Below are 17,897 nucleotides of genomic sequence, written 5' to 3' on the forward strand. Positions count from 1 at the left end.
TAGCAAGAGAAGATACAGGCTATGACAGGACCCTCATCGTAGCAATATTTAGAGAAAGGAAAAATTTGAAAATAAAACCGTTAAGTTATCAGTAGGAGAGTAGATGGATAAATGAGCAATTATGATAAATCTTAGTATAATAACAATTCTTATTGTTGCTGCTATTAAGTCTCTTACATCTATTGGCCCTCCCATGGTAGATAGATACACTTCAAAGCACATCAAGCTTGGTTACTTTTCAGCTGTTACTGTAACTCCGTGAAGTTGCCCTTGTGACAGTCAGGGCTCTCTGGCTGCAGAGCAAACAGGTCTATGAGGGCACTGGTGAGATCTGCTTAGCAGTCCATCCTGGCCAAGTGCAGGCTGGAGCGGCCAAGATGAGGTAACGAGGCAGCCCCACTAGGGGCCGTCATCGCAGGTCCACATCCAAAGGCTAAAGAAACCTGGAATCCTGTGTTCACAGGCAAGGACGGAGAAGGGATGTGCTCAAGAAAAGTGGGCCATGCCTGCTCTCAGATGCCCCTTCCTCTGCTGCTACTTCTGTCTTGTCCGTAGACTATTGACAGAGACAGCAATGCCCAGGTACGTGTTCTCCCCTCAGCTGACCCAGCCACCAATGACTTCTGGAAATCCCCTCACAGACACACCTAGCACACAAACACACCCAGTGTTCTACTAATTTTCTAGGCATCTCTCCGTCCAGTCAGATTGAAAACCAAAACTGACCTTTATAGTGCTGATTCTAGCTGAGCCTCTGCATACATAACACTCACCGCATTTGGCTTTTTATTATTTTGCATTAATGCAATTGTTGGCTGTGTTCATATCTTAAGTATTTTTCTCTTCAGCATTTAAAGAGTGAGGTATTCTGGTGTGCTGATGCGGAATAGTACCTGTAGCACACTGGGGCACGCGCAAAGCAAAACCACAAAAGAGGACACTAAGCAAGTTCACATTTTTGTGTGTTCAGAAAAGTACGAAGGCTCAGGATAGCACTCACTGGTACAGCATTTGCCAAGCGTGGCAGGCCTTGTGCAATGCCCAGGGCTGGAAAAAGAATTCCTTCAGGTACATGTGGTGTCTCGTAGCCTATAATTCCAGAATTTGGGAGGTGGAGACCAGAGGAACTCGAGTTTGAGGCCAACTTGGGCTACATATTGAGTTTCAGACCAGCCTGGGCTACATAGAAAGACCCTGTCTGAGAAAAAGAAACAAAAATGTTTACAAAAGTCTTTGCAAACCTATGTTCATAGAAAGCAAGAGCTAAACTCAGTTAATCAAATTTTTGGTCAGGGTGATAAGCGTTCAAATGATACAAAGAATTTCACATTTTACCTTATACACTTGTAACTTTTTATAGATGTGTATAATCAAAATATTATTTTAATGGAACGGTGAGAAATAAAATTAGCTTGTCTTTCTACAAGATAAGTTATATAAAATATAACCAAGCTAGAGAAAGCGCCACAAAGCACCCAATAGACTGTGAGCCTGCGAGGCCACAGTTATGTTCCGTTGCCTTCGCTAGTAGTAGACGCAGAGCACTGTGGGTGCATACTTGACTAGAGCTGCTTAGTGAAGAGCGAGAGCTGTGGTTTGGGGCCTGAAGAGAGCAGATGAGTCCAGCAAAGGGGGCACCTTAACAGGAAGGGGATCCTGAAGAACACTGAGAATAGCTACAGACAGCCCCTGCAGACTTATAGGCCAGGAAGGAGCATGGGAGGACGCAATGCTGGGAGATAGGATGACAAGAGAAATACCCGTAGACAGTTAGGACTATCTCAATGTCAAGTACTTAGTAAGAACCAGGTCAAATGTGGAGAGCACAGAGGAAGGAATGTGTCAGAACAGAGTTCATGTTAATCTAAATGAATACACAAATAGATAAAATGTTTAAAACAAACAAACAAAACCCAAGAAGGCCTAAGACGCTAGATGTCACAAAAACTCAAAGCGGCTGCATCCCATGACAAACTGTCCCTGTAGGTCCAGTGCTAGGGTTAGGGTTACGGCAGAATGCAACCCATAACTACATTTGCCCCTTAGGCCCTAAAAACCCACATTTCCACCTCTTTTATCCTATGCTTTTGTTTGTTTGTTTGTTTTTGTTTTTGTTTTTATGTAGCCCAGGCTGACCTCCAATTGGTAGTAGAGCCAAGGTTAGACTTGATCTTCTGGTCCTCCTGCCTCTCTCTCCCCAAAGCCTCAGTGGGCATCAGATCGGAAGAGGTTTAGTCAGTGCTGCTGTTAGTACAGCCTAGGCAGGAGAGACTGCTTTGGCGTGCTGGCAGGTGTGAGCAGAAACCGCCAACAATGGTGACTATCAACAGCTCACTACTGGCAAAGCCTTCTCTCTGCAGAAAAGAAGTGATTCTTACATAACAAGCAAAAACAGTTTCCTCTTCTTTCTTTTTGTGTTTCTATTCATGGTTTTGGGGGCCTCATGAATGAGTGGGCCTGAGGAATATTATGCAATACTCAACAATTAACCTTGTTCTTACATTTGAGGATATAAATATAGTATTCAAGTAGTAAAGATATTTATACAGCTCAGTTTTAACAAAACTGTTTAAAGAATGAATGCTTATAAAATTAAATCAAAACTGAGTGTTTGTCTAGCCCCTGGAGCCTACGTGGTAGAAAGAGAACCCCCTCCTGCAAGTGTTCCTCTGACAGCACGGCTGCTCCATGGCACACACAGGTATACGCAACACAGATAAATAAGTGCAGAGTTTTATTCTAAAGGATGTTTGTCTAAGTAACTTTGCTCTTAAATGTTGTTATTCAATATTGTCTGTATCTTAACTGTGTTATATAAATTTAATTATTTTAGAGGGAAATTTTTGAAGATATATTGAATATAATTTTCATAATTATCAAAATTTTTAATTTTGAAGGGCTGCGGACATAACTTCATTAGAGTGCTTGTCTTGGATGTATGTAGACCTGGGCTCAATTCCCAGCACTGAGCAGTGCTATAGGCCTGTAATCCTAGCACTCAGGACTTGAAGGCAGGGGAATAGAAGTTTAAAGCCATTTTCAATTAAATGGAGCATTTGAGGCCAGCCTGTGCTACATAAAATCCTGACTCAACAAAATATTTTTCATTGTTTTGTTTTATTTCCAGTTACATTTTTCTGAAAACATGTTCAATTTTCTTTCTCAAAGACCATACATATCATTTTATAATTTTAAAATTGTTTTTGTTAATAGACTATAGATTGTATAATAATCCTGGCTATAGCAGCACAACTTGTAATTTTGCTAGAAAGACAAAAATAAATATACACACACATAATAATATATTAAACATGTTTGTGTTACTGTATGCATGGATGCTGGTTGGTTTTGTGTCAGCTTGACACAAGGTAAGATCCGAGAAGAGGGAACCACAGCTGAGAAAATGCCCCCTTCAGATTGGCCTGTAGGGAAGCCTGCGGGACATTTCCGTGATTGATGATTGATGTGGAAGAGCCCAGTCCACTGTGGGCAGGTGGCCCTGGGTTGTTTAAGAAGGTAAACCGAGCAAATCAGCAAACAGCCTCCTCCATGGTCTCTGCTTTGGATCCTGCCTCCAGGTCCTCTCTTCGACTTCTCTTAGTGACAGCGTGTGTCTTGGGATGAGTAAGCCAGACATATGTCTTCCTTCCCTAATTGCTGTTCATCACAGTCTTTAGCACAGTGCTAGAGAAACCTAGCTAAAAATGCATGCCTGCACACACACACGCACACCATATACACAAACATGTATACATACACAGACATATGCTCATTCAAGACACACACATGGTCATACATGCAGACACATGCACAAACACAGACACACATGTACACATACACGCACACATGGACATACATGTACACACACGCGCAAACACAGACACACGTGTACATATGCTCAGACACACATACATGAACATGCAGCAAGTGCACAAACACAAACACAGACACATATACACAGATGCACACATGCGTGCATACACACACATGCATACACATGCATGCACACATCTCTATTGCTCACCAACCCATCACAGAATGCCCAGACATGCGTTATTGTGATTAAAGTCAGCTGTCTTTGGCATTTTGCCAACTTTGAGTCCTTAGTAAACTATAGCTTTGTCTATTTCTCTTGTCATTTTGTATGATATCATCCTAAAGTATTATTTCTTAAGGCAAAAAAGAATATAATTTACTCAGTGGTTTATAGACTTGAATTCTTGCATCTTGGCCATTCTTAGGCGACAAGGCCTGTGGCCCACTGCTTTCCTCTCTCCTCTTTGCTCTGCCCTCTTAAGCGATACAGACAGTTGGATTCAAGCAACGGTTAGCAGAAGACTCTGTTTAGGACACTGAGGGTGGAGAGAAAGGAGATAGACATGCTAAGGATAACAATGATTATGAATCTGGAGAGCCTCCTGACACGGGGGACATTGGGAGAAGATATCTCGTTCTCTCGTCCTGTACAAAACCTGATAGGCAAGAGTCACTATAATAACCCAAGCCTAAAGGAAATACACATTGAGAAAAATTACCATTATGATCGACGTTTCAGGGAAGCCCTGGCTTGATGGTTCTGACTGTCACAATGCTCCAACTGAAGAGACAGGCAATGACAGTAGATAGAGGACATTTAACGAATATGCAACTTGGGAAGAGGAGCTAGGAAAGGAGTTCAGTGTCTGAAAGTCTGTCTTCGGGTCTTAAATAGAAGAATTCTTGCATGGGGCAGGAAGTCAAAGCGTGGCTTAGTTGAGCACCGTCTGGGGTCTCCTTCAATGTGGTCCAGTAGGCCTTATTTTTTGAAAAGACCAGCTGCTTCTTAGGGAAGGGCTGTACCCTTTAAAAAAAAAAAAAAAAAAGATTTCTTTATTATGTATACAATGTTCTGCCTGCATGTATACCTGCATGCCAAAAGGGGACACCAGATCTCATTATAGATGGTTGTGAGCTACCATGCGGTTGCTGGGAATTGATTTTAGGACCGCTAGAAGAGCAGCCGGTGCTCTTAACTGCTGAGTCATCTCTCTAGCCCAGGTTGTTCCTTTCTAATCCCAGCCTTGCCATCCCAGACAACTGCCCTCATCTGAGTGTGTGTGTGGGGGGGGGAGACTTTCGTGCAAGGATCTGTCATTCCTGGAATTTAAAGTGTCTAGGATAGTGACGGGAGGCCTTCAGCCCCTTTGGGTGCATCTAGAACAGGACACTGTGGAAGTTGACTCTTCCCTTTGCGCCCTTGGCCTTGAAGCAGAGAAAAGAGTTTCACGTCCCAGTGACTAAAGCCAACTTCAGGGTCATGGGTTTGTTTGACTTATAGGTTTTAGTCTGTCATCAAGGGTGCCAAGGCAGGAACTCAAGGAAGGAACCTGGTGGTCGAACCTAAAGTAGAGAGCACCGAGGAATGGTACTTACTGGCTTGCTCCCAGGCTCACCCTCAGCCCAGGCCTACAGATTGGATGCAGAGCATGGAAGAGGTAAGGGTGTGGGATTGCTGGCACTGAATATGTAGTCAGTCCCTGAAATGTCCTGCGAGTAATGCCAGTAAGAGCAGGAATTCCTTTCATTGCTATAGCTACCTGTCTTGTGACAATGCAGCATGGCCCAGAGGGGAGGTCATTCGGGCCGCGGTTTGTATTCACATTGCATAGTGGTCCAAGTGTCTCGTTATGTTATCAAGTTCCCTCTGTAGCTGCAGAGAACAGAAAGGAGGAGGCTCAGAATGTGCTCAGACAGCTCGGAACATCTCAGACATCCAAGAGAAGCCTCCTTCAGCTTCAGCAGCTCCCATTTTTTCTTCTTACTCCTTGGGAACCGGTCAGAGCTTGTTTTCAACTTCAAAGGACGACCGTCTTAGCCTCTTTCCGTCTGAATTGTCTTCCTCCCTTGAAGGTTTGCGTGTTGACGGCTTGGTCTTCAGTTGCTGGTCCTATTAAGTGCTTTAGGGAATGGGGCTGGAGGAAGCAGGACCCTGGGGATGTACTGTTTCTCATCCTTTCCTGCTCCACCCTTCCTATTCCTATGCCTGAGAGAAACTTCCTAACTCCACCACACTCCCCCTACCCCACCATGGTGCTAGGCCCTGCCTCAGGCCCAGAAGCATCAGAATCAAGTGACCATGGTCTAAAGCCATGAGCCCAAATAAGCCTGCTTCCTGGACGTTGACTTTCTCAGGGACTTTGTCGCAGCCACAGAAGCACAGCTAACATAGAAAATTCATAACATTTCCTACCTTGACCTAGAATTAGATCCCATGATTAATTGTTGAACTGAATTTTTTATTTATTTTGATTTTTTTCTGTTATGTGTGTCTATTTCACATGAAAAAAAATTATTTTTTTAAAGATTTATTTATTAAGCATACAATGTACTGCTGGCAAGGAAGGCACCAGATCTCATTACAGATGGTTGTGAGCCACCATGTGGTTGCTGGGAATTGAACTCGGGACCTCTGGAAGAGCAATCAGTGTTCTTACCCTCTGAGCCATCTCTCCAGCCCTGAAAAAAAATTATTGAAAGCATTCGTTTCTACTGTGGAGTTAGTTTGTTGGTTTGTTGACAATCAAATTTCAGTTTGGACAACCTGGCTTTCACATGCACTGATTGTCTCACCGAGTTAAGAACATCCAGAAAAGACTGCCTCTTTGCACATACATATCATGGGAAAATCCCGGAAATGACGTATAAAATATTCCCCAGCCTCCCTCATCTCCTTTACTATGGAAGATGAGTTTGCATTTTAAACATAACGTGGTCTGAATATTTATGATGCTCTGTATCACTTCATGTTCCAGAGAGAGTGAGATCAAATCCCAAAGCAGAGGCCCCGGCCCAGAGCAAGGCCTTGTCATTTTTCATGAGGATATAATCCAACTCTACAAGTAGCCACGGCTTAAGTATGCCAGATTTGGGGATAATCATTTTTTTTAAGTGACTGAATTTTTAATCAACTCTTTTCCAGCTCGGAGAATCCCATATGGCCCCGGGTCATTCAGAACATGAGAATGTTTTGACATTGTATATTACTTTTGTTTCTCCCCCACAAAGTAGAGCCACAGTGCTCTGTTTGGGAAGCTGCTCTCTGTGGAAGCTACCCCCAAGAGCCTGCTGATATCTGCTGGCAAAGTGATCCGAGCCAGTCATGCGTGAGGAGTCTCCTGCCTGATGTTTTGGCATGTCACGATCATGCACCGCTAAGTCTTTGTCAGGAACAAACCTGTTGCCAATGTTTGTTGCTTGTGCCCGTTGTTAATAATTGTCCCTGTCCCCACCCCAACAGCAATCAGCCTGCTGTAAACAGTAAGGGAGCTCCATCACGGCTCTCCTCCCCTGTACTTGCAGGAGTGAAAACAGAAGGGATATGGGAGATGGAAATCCTAGTGTATCAGATCACTTCCAAAAAGAACTCATTGGCATGAATTCCTGCATCTAGAGCCCTTATATTCTACTCTGACTTTTTGGCGGAACTGGGAGATATTGAGAAAAACTGTCCTGGTGGCCTTTCTCCCTGCTTAACTGTGTCTGGGGATTAACTGGGGCATCAAGGGATTTTCAAATCCCCCCCTGTGGATGCTGATGTGGAATAAAAATTAAGAAACTGTCTTTACTCGGTGTAACATTCTGCATTGTGTGTGTGTGCAAGTAATTTTATTCATTTATTTGGGTGCCATGCACAGGGGTCAGTTCTCTCTTTCCATCATGGATCCTGGGGCTCAGACTCAAATCTTCAGGTTTCATGGCAAGGGCCTTGACCCACTGAGTCATTTCACTGGTCGTAAGGTTCCAATTTTAATCGTTCCCTGTTTTCTACTTGGAATCATTAAACTGTTCTTTTTTAAGCATAATGGGATCAGATGACATCAGCAAGCCAGGACCTCTTGGATCAGCTGTCTTTTAGGAGACTGAGCAACTCATGAGGTCTCTTCTAATCCCGTTTTTATGTTTCTGGACTCTGGGGAACTTTGTGACTATTATGAAGCTGCCCACCTCAGTTCCTGGCAATTCGTAGTAGCAGCTCAGTACATAGTTCTGTCTCGTTTCTATTGGTAACCGTGGGGGTTATCACACTCAAAGAGGTGAACTGATTTCCCAGCATTCTTTATTTTATGCAGATGTTGTCGGTGGCATTCTTACAGTCTTGTTGGCTTTAACTGAACCATGTGAGAACACGCTCTCCTAACTCTTCCCCTTGTTTACCTCTCACCCTTTTCTCCACCACCAGATAAATACACAGAGAAATGAAACCTGGGTTCAGGAGGATCTGCATTACAGACAGTTAGAAATAGGAATACCTTTCAGGAGTCTAGGGCTGGACTTCCCGCCAGATCCCAGGTCTTTCTCAGGTTTTCCCATGATTCCAAAGAGTCATGGTAGAATACAACAGCTTTAGATATAGGAATTTATGGCTATGATTTTTTTCCACTTTATAGCGTTTCAGGCACTCTGTAACTCCTCCATCATTCAAATGGAAAAATTCCACCAGAGATTAATTTCTTGTCTACAGGACACTTTAAAAATTAAAATGGGCTACATTAAAAAAAAAAACAAAGCTTTAGCTATAGTGAAGAACAGAAAAATCACTACGAGAAGAGGCAATAACAAGCGAGTGCACCAGAAGGTGAGTGAGCCTTGCTAAAAATGAGCTACATTTATTATTATAAACTTAGATTGTCTGTCTTGATCCCTTGAATATCTGTAGCTCCCTGATTGAGACTTAGCTGAAATCAAAATTCCAGGCAAGGCTGCTGTGTTTATACGGGACCAGTCTATTTTTTTAAATGAGAAATCTCAAGGTAAGTTAGTTCTTAGGTGACATTTAAAGTGTGTACTCTCTCCTACTCACTCATACACATATACACACTCACACACACTCACACATCGATTTCACAATTGAATATGGCACAGTTGATAGTCATATATAGTGACCAATGACCATCTGCCTGAGAAAAGAAACTTTTCTCCCTTTGGCCTCCAACACATTTCAGAGCCGTTAACAAAACACGCTCTGGTACCAGCATAGATTCTGATCCTTTCCTGCCGTTCACAGAGATTCTGAAGTTCTGCAGAGACATCCTGTTTGGGTCAAATAGCAAGCCAAGGATATGTTTGCTGAAAAAGTGCAAAGTCGGGAAAAGGATGTCTTGAGTTGGCATCATTGAGTTTGTCCTTCCTGAAATGCCATCACCATCCCTTGGGACAACAAAATCTCAAAGTTTTGCTAAGGCTGAAGGTTGTCATCCTTCAAGAAAACTTTGCTGCTACGATTTGCCCTGAACAATTCCCCTAGTAGTTTTCATGTGTTGGTTGGTTGATTGCTATTTTACTTTTTGATTCTTGATTCTTTTGGGGGCCTGCCACCCAGCTCTCAAATAAGTCACCGGGAGTCTTATAATTACTTATGAATGCCCAGCCTTAGCCTGGCTTATTTCCAGCCAGGTTTTCTTAAATTGTCCCATTTACCTTTTGCCTCTGGGCTTTTTCCTTTTATCACTGTCACTCTTGCTCCACAGCTGGCTGTGTTGCTGGGTAGCTGGGTGTTGCAGGAGGTCCTTCCGCCCCTCCAACCAATAGCTGCTGTGATACCAGCCCATTGGGGTGTGGTCTCTCTCCCTTTAAAAAAGCGGCTATTTCCTCTGCTCGCTCTCTTCACTTCCTGCTCCGCTGGAGACTAGACTCCCTTCCTGGTTGTGCAGATGGCTGTTGTCTGGGACGGTGATCTGTAAGTTTTTTCCCCTTTAAATAAATAACACCCTATTAATCATAACTCCAAACTGGTGTGACTTACGCCATCAGCTGGGTCCTAGCATCCTCTCTCCTTGTTCTTTTGCTCCTCCATCCTCTCAGATGTCTCCTCAGACTTATTCTGTCCCCCTGCCAGCCCCGCTTATCCTTTCCTGCCAAGCTATTGGCCGTTCACCTCTTTATTAGATCAATCAGGTGTTTAGACAGGTACAGTCACACAGCTTCACAGAGTTAAGCAAATGAAACATAAAAGAATACAACACATCTTTGTATCATTAAAACAAATGTTCCACAGCATAAACAAATGTAACACATCTTAAAAGACTATTTCACAACAGTTTGTTGTTTGTGTTTTGTTGTTGTTTTCTTTCTTTTTCCTTTTGGTTTTTGCTTTGTTTTGTTTTTGTTTTTCTTTGAGACACAGTCTCTCTACACAGCCCAGGCTGTCCTGAAACTCACTATTTAGGCCAGCTGACCTTGAACTCACAGAGATCTACCTGCATCTGCCTCAGGTGTGCTGGGATTAAAGGTGTGTCCCACCATACCTGGCCCCCTCCTCTAAGTTTATAAAACAAAATTTAAAAAGCATTTTTTAAAAAGCAAGTTTGCTTATTATAAACCCTAATGGCAGGTTGCAAGTGTAGTTCTCAAAGACAGAGGTTAATGAAGAAGGTATGCTTGGCCTGCAGAGGGGACCAATGTGGTAACACCATCAGAAAGCAGGAAATACAGACTGCCTCAATTGCAATGTTCCTGGGCTGTGACTCATGAGACAACCAGTGCCAATCATTGGGAGGTTTCTGAGCCTGCTACATCTTTCCTCGACCCACCACATCTGTCCTGGACCCACCACATCGGTCCCAGAACCATTACATCTGTCCTAGAACCACCAGCCCCAGAATCCTTCCACAGAAACTGATCTGGACTGGTTACTTGCCACCCAGTGATAAAAAGCTTTTGCTACTGGAGTTAGCAGCTCATCCTTTAGTAGTCAATCCAAAGAACCAAATTAGTTATCAGAAGATGTCTCAGTGGGGGAAAGTACTTGCCATGAAAGTTTGACAACCTTAGTTCCATTCCCTAACACTTATAAAAAGCCAGTATGATAGAATGCATCTATAATCCGAGCACTTTACAGTGAGATGGGAAGTATGAACAAGAGAATCTTCCAGAAGCTCACAGTCCAGGCAACCTAGAGTACACAGGTCTGTAAAAGAGACCCTGCCTCAGCAAGGGGGAAGACAAGAAGTAACTCAGATTTGTCCCCTGGCCTCCACACACGTGCCATGGTACTCATACATGCATGTACACACACGCGCGCGCGCACACACACACACGCATGCATGTGAGCATGTGCATGCACACACATGCACTCAATTAATTAATTCTAAAGTCATTTTAAAAATAGCCAAATGGGCTGGAGAGATGGCTCAGTGGTTAAGAGCATTGCCTGCTCTTCCAAAGGTCCTGAGTTCAATTCCTGGCAACCACATGGTGGCTCACAACCATCTGTAATGAAGTCTGGTGCCCAGTTCCGGCCTGCAGACATACACACAAACAATATTGCATACATAATAAATAAACAAATAAATATTAAAAAAGAAGATAAAAATAGCCAAATTAATGATGAAAGGCAGAAAAAGGAGATTTATTTGATATGCCCATGTTAAAAAGAGGGAGGGACAAAGAAATTCTGGCACCCCAAGTCCATCCTTAGGTTCTCGACATCAAAGCAAGGTTTAACTGGAAGGCAAGAGATATGCATGATTTAGTTCTGTCCAAGGTGAGTTTCCACTCACTGGCTAGCACTGCCATGACTCCAGGCTCTCTAGTAATGTGTAATGGCGTCTTCAGCTCCGGGTGAACCCTTTCTGGGAGAGAAGCTGTCCCTCTGGCCAGGAAAGGCTTTAACTATTTTCTTTTCCCAGTAAGGTATCCCTGGAAGAACTTCATTACCTGAGGTGCCTCGTTTCAACAGACCAGAGAGCCAGTTAGGGACACAAGTGTCCCTTTAGAATGTCTTCATTTCTTCTAGGGTATGGTGGTCTGAATGAGAATGGCCCCCATAGGCTCATATATTTAAATGCCTGGTCCCCAGTTAGTAGAACTGTTTGGGATGGCTTAGGAGGTGTGGCCTTGTTAGAGGAAGTGTGTCATTGTTGGTGGATTTTGAGATTTCAAAAGCCACACCAGGCCCAGTCTCCCTGCCCCCGCCCCATGTCTGCTGTCTGTGGATCAAGATGCAAAGCTCTCAGCTACTGCTCAGGCACCATGCCTGTCTGCTTCCCACTATGATGACCATCGGCCAACCCTCTAAACTGTCACCAAGCAAGCACCCAACGAAAGGCTTTCTTTTAGAAGAGCTGTGTTGGTCATGCTGCTTCTTCCCAGCAATAGAACACTAACAACTAAAACACTGAGATGGCACAGACCCCCAAGTTCTCAGATGGCTAGCTAGGTGGCTAATCTCGGGCTGGTCACATCATCAGTCTTGCAATGTGGCCCCAGATTTAAAGTAAGTGAAGGTTTTAGATGACGCTTTTCCTGTTATGAGCAAGTTTTTCATTTTATTGGTCTCAATTCAGACGAGGTTATTTTTGAGTTTCTGTGGTTTAGTTGCCCCATCCATATTGCAAGCTTGTGGAGAAACTGAGTCATCCCACAGTAGTACAGGATGTGATATCTCAATATTGATGTTTTTAAAATGATTATTATTAGTGTGCATGCATGCATACATGTTGCAGTCAGAGGACAAATTCGTAGAATTGATTTTTTTCCCACCAACATTATGTGAGATCAAGGGATCAAACCTAGGTCTTTAGGCTATTGCTACAAGCATGTTACCCCACAATGACCTCTCATGCCCAATATGAATATCCTGAACTGCCTACCTGGAAACAGATAAGCCAAGACACTGCTCCCCAAAGATAGCCCCTCCTACCAAGAGATTCGTGCTGTGGAGCATTGGTCAAGTTTTCACGATCTAAGCATACACTCCTTTCCCAGAGAAGTAAACAAAGAAACAACAACAACAACAACAAAAAACTTCATCAAAACCATCTTTAAATTTTCATTGTTAGGTTGTAGGTATAGCTTTCTACTTTTTTGATTTCCTGCTCAAATTTATCCTTATTTTTTCTCTTAATGCCAAGTGCTTGAGAAACTTGAGAAACACACACACATGCACACACACACACACACACACATGCACACACACACTCTCACACACACATGAGTGCCCTTCTCAGGAGACACCACCAGCATAAAAGTTGGAATGTGCTTGGCTTTGCACCCATCACAGCAAGGCGTTAGAAGATTGGATTTAGGGTTGTGCATCCACAGATATGAAATTAGGCCGACAGAAGTCTGGATCTGGGCCTCATTCCATACTGCTAACTTGTAGAGTGCTGGGAGCCAAAAGGGTTTGGAACGGTTGGCTCTCTCTACAGAGGCTGCCATTCACTTCTGTGCAAACAGGACCACTTACATCTAATTACAGTTTCTGCTTAAATTAGCAGGACAGATATGACAGCAGTAACTTCTTCAGAGTAGCTGGTGGGAGACCTTTAGCTGACACAGCTTACAAAGTAGTTGGCTTGCAGCAAAGCAATGTCAATTTTTAAAAGTAATTTAGAATTCATATGATTCTATCCACCCACCATTTATGGCAGCCAGGGGAAAATATTTGGGGTGGGGAATAGGACAGTGGGGGTGGGCGAGAAAGTGCCTACAGTATTCCAGAAGGAAGAAGAGATTATTTCACAAAGTGATTTTGATAGAGATTAGGCCGTTCTAATTACATAGCGCCATATTACATAGTCAGAAATGAGATAACAGGCATTTGAACCTGAAAGATGAACTTCAAAGCCCTGGCAATAAAACTTGGCTGCCTATAAGGAGTCCTCAGTCAGCCTCTACCTTACATTGAAACCCTGCTGATAGGCACTTGGAGGGTAGTCTATGCTTGACACCGGCACCATGGCAGACATATTGACCCTGTTTCTGGGGCAGTCTATGTTATGCCATGGACCCAAAGTGAGCTGACCGCTCTGCAGATTCCCCAGAATTTAATCAATGTGTAGGACTGCCTGCAAGTAGGAAATGAGGTCAGACAACCTTCCAAGGGGGCAGCCCAGCAGATGTGGAGTTCAAGGGGCATCCTGGTAGATATGAAGTTCAAGGTTTCCAGACTGAACTGTAAGCGGCTCTCTTTTCTGTCTGTGCCTGTTTTGTCTCTCCTCCAGCTCACTAAGTGTCTCCTGTTCACCTACCAAACCTGTGAAGATGACCGCCTCAGATCCCAGCCCTGTCTTCAGGACCTGAGCCCCAGGGCTCTTCCTAGTGTTCCATCAACTTGACGGACAGGCCCTCTGATGGGAGCAGCCAGAGGGCCACAAGTCCCGTCCTGCTCCTGTGACTCACTCTTACCTAGAACGGACCAACCCTGAGTCACTAGCAAATGCCGTGTGAACCTGGGATGCCTGTTCCAGTTGGAGGACATAAAGCGACCCAGTTTGACTATCTGTGAAAATAACTGAAAATGAAGTTTAGGTATTGAGTTTCATGGCGTGCGGTTGACTCTTTGGATCTCTGGGTTCTAGTTATATGAATTTAATAAACTTAGACAGAAAAAAATACAGGAGGGCTGGTCCTACGGCTCAGTGGTAAAGCCCTTGCCCGGCATCATGTGGTCTTGGGTTCCATATCCAGCTCCACTATATGTATACATAGGTACATACAATGTTTATATATATTCACACATGTGTACATACATACATAAATATATAATGTGTATACCTTTCATTTAACATACAGATGTTTTAATTGTTATTATTCCCCTAAATATTACAGTACAACAAATGCTTTCATTGGCCTGAGCATCCTCTGAAAGCTAGAAATGACTTAAGGCCTAAGGGAGGCTGTGCTAGGTTGTGTGCAAACACTGCCACTGTACAGCAGGGACATGTGCGCTCCCAGATTTGGAAGTGGTCCTCTTGGCGAGCGCACCCCAGCTACATAAGTGTACTTATTTTAGAGTTATAGACACACCATGTGCAGGAATAATGTGGAATATGTTTTTCTAAGGAACATATCTCATTTAAAAGTTGTATTTTAGAACAAGGCACTCCAGATTCTCTACCGACTCATTCTACCTTCCAACTGGAGGACAAGAGTCATTGTTAAAAGCATAGTTCCAGACAGTGAGTCATGGGCGGGGGAATCACGAGTGACAGCTCCTTGTCTACAGCTGGCTGCCCCCCCTTTTTTGTGATTAGCCTCCCCATCTTCCCACTGCAGTACACTTATTTCAAGGAGCTTTCAGACAGCCTTTGTAGGTAAAGTTTTATTGGAACAGAGCCATGCATGCTGTGTGTGTGTGTGTGTGTGTGTGTGTGTGTATGTATGAATGTATATGAATGTGTGTGTCATAGTGTGTGACTACGTGTGTGAGTCTGTGTGTGTGTGTGTACGTGTTGTCTACAGCCCTTGATACAGCACAATGAGCTAAGTAGTTTGTCAGATGCTATGGTCTGAGAAGCCTATTTCCTCTACCCTCTGACCTTCCATAGAGCAAATGTGCAGGTTCCATCCTAGCTAACAAGGGCCACAGTCTGCAGCGTGGGCTTGGTTTTCTTTCATGTGTATGGGTATGAACTGCATGTGTGTGTGTGCAGTACATGCGTATGCATACATGTGAAGAACAGCTGATGTGAGGAATTGTCCTCACCGCTCTCCACCTCATTCTTCCTTCTGGGTTGGTGTTTGTTTGTTTGTTTTTTCAGAAAGTCCACGTACATTTATTGCAAATCCGTTAGACGATTTATCCCACCCTAGCACTAGAGAAGTCCGCTTGTTGGGACTTAGTTCCCTCTTTTGCATCTGGAGTGATGATAAAACCAGGGAAAAACTTTGTCACACAAGAAATACATTTTTCACTTTGGGTGAATGTTTAGTTACCTGCAAGGAGAGTTCTGTCTCTATGTCTGGGTCCTAAGCTGGCTGCTAAAGTTAAAAGTGAGTGACTCTGGGAGCAAGAGTCTTTTTGGCATTTGAAGCCGAGACCTTTACATTTCAAGAATAGGCCTTCATTCAGTAAGGATAAATTCTTGGTTCAAGCGAATCAACTCAACAGTCACCGTGTCCCTTGACGGTAGAGAGGCTGCTCCCGAACATTGTCACACCTGGGTGTGTTCTGGGGTCTTTGATGTGAGGCACAGATAGTTTTATCCACACAGGGTGAGGTGGTGGCAGTCTCTGGAACATTCCCCACAGTCCACCTTATTCTCTGAGTCCAGGCCTCTCAGTCAGACCTTCATCACGTCATCGACTTGACTTCTCTTGCTCGAAGTCGCAGTGAACAGCCAGCCATTCCCTTCCACACTCCTGCAAACAGGGATCCCAAAACAAAACCTGCTTTCCAATGTACCCCGAGGCTGGGAAAGAGACCATGTGTGTTTTAAAGACTGCTGAGTAGCCCTCCCTCCACACCAGGCTTCCTGTGCACATGCTTCATGCTTCAATCATGGAAAGAAACCTTGAACTTAAATGCCAAGACATTGTTTACCAGTTCGCTTTCCTCAGCAGATACTAAAGTTATAAGATGAGAATACCATTCTTTATTCCCATCATCTCAGACCAGCAAGGGTACATGTTTACCTGGTTGAACTTAATAATGTGGGATAATGGGGTAGAGGCAACTCACAGTGTGAATGCTGCGGTCTCCATTGCTGTGGCGGGGGGAAGACAAATGAGACAGCAGAGAGAATTCGTCTGTGCTTTCTGAGTTTACAGGGAGAGCTCAGTTGACAGCTTCTTTAGCGCACAGCTTTGAGTTCTGACCGCAGTATCCCTACGCTAGGTGTGCCGGTGCGCTCTTGCAATCTTGGCAAAAGGCAGATAGAGGCAGGAGCATCAGGGGTTTATGGTCTGTTACATACATGCTGAGTTCAAGGCCATACGAGATTCTGTCTCAAAAACAATTTTTATTTGTTTTCAAAGGAAACACGTGCTGCTTCCAGTGAATTCAAACAGATGCTCATTTAATTAGTATTTGGTTTAATCTTAATGAGAGGAATCTAAAAGTGGTTTCTGCTTCTCTACAATATGGACACAGAAATTAATTTGAAAGCATGCACCTCTAGCAAAGTCAACTACATTGATACCTGTGAACTGAAGGAGGATACAGAAGTGAACTTCCCAGCACACACTCTCTCAACATTGAAGCATTGCTTGGAAAGTTAACAAAGACAAGCACCTGGCACATCTCCACGAGTAAAGCTGTCTTTAAAACTGGAGCAGTGTACAATTCCGTCCACTTGTGGGTGCAAGGATCATTTTGCTTATTTTTATTCTCTTTTAAAAAGGTGCCTCTGTTTTTATTGATGGCAGATGTTTTTGTGTGTGGACAGGGATTGAACCCTAGCCTCTCATTCATGCCAGGCAAGCAAGCACTCTACAACTGAGCTACCGTTCCTGGACTGCTGCTTTGGTTACTGGTGTGGGGTGAGGAGAATGAGGCTCCAAGCATCTCTGAATGGAACTGACATGCCACCTGGCCACCACTGCGTCCAGGCACAGGAGGGAACAGATTTGGGCTGGGCATCACAAGCTGCAGTCAACTCTCATAGCTGCTGCTGTTGCATTGTGTGGTCCTGGGCAAGTCATTCATTTGAAACACACATGCACACACACACACACACACACATACACACGCACACGCATGCACACACACAAAGTAAATTATTAAAAAGAAATCATTAAAAAGGCCCCAATGTTCTGTGATATAAAGTTTCACTGATAAAATAAAATTGATCATAAAGTTAAAAATGCAATTAAAATTAACATTTTCTCCTAGGAGTGTGTGTGTGTCAATTCTGTTTTATTTGATTAATCAAATATAGACAGGGCGCTTTCCTATTTTGAGGGCAAAGGCAGTCTTTTTACAGAAATTCCCACTAAGCCAGACCTGTCGAGACCAGAGAGGCTCCTGTCCTTCCCAGAGCGGTTCTCTGGTGGAGCTGGGTGTGAGCGGACAAGCCTTCAGGAGAAACATTGAGATGCAGAGGAAAGCTCCTGCATCCCATCTCTCCCCAGCTGCCTGTCTGTACTGGGTGAAAGAGAAGACAGGCAGTTATCAGGGGAAATTTGGAATTACTGCC

At 43.8% G+C, this 17,897-nt stretch overlaps 1 long non-coding RNA gene across 1 annotated transcript; it reads left to right on the forward strand.

Moving 5' to 3' along the window:
• The first annotated feature begins 9,664 nt into the window (after positions 1–9,664).
• Positions 9,665–17,472, forward strand: LOC126513843 (uncharacterized). Its single transcript, XR_007595445.1, has 3 exons — positions 9,665–9,715; positions 13,983–14,289; positions 16,738–17,472. It is a non-coding gene; the product is annotated as an uncharacterized lncRNA (long non-coding RNA).
• Positions 17,473–17,897: the final 425 nt, after the last annotated feature.

The sequence above is a fragment of the Alexandromys fortis genome, unplaced genomic scaffold (genome assembly GCF_014885135.2).
Source record: "Alexandromys fortis isolate MF-2015 unplaced genomic scaffold, M_Fortis_MF-2015_v1.1 scaffold_130, whole genome shotgun sequence".
NCBI lineage: Eukaryota > Metazoa > Chordata > Mammalia > Rodentia > Cricetidae > Alexandromys > Alexandromys fortis.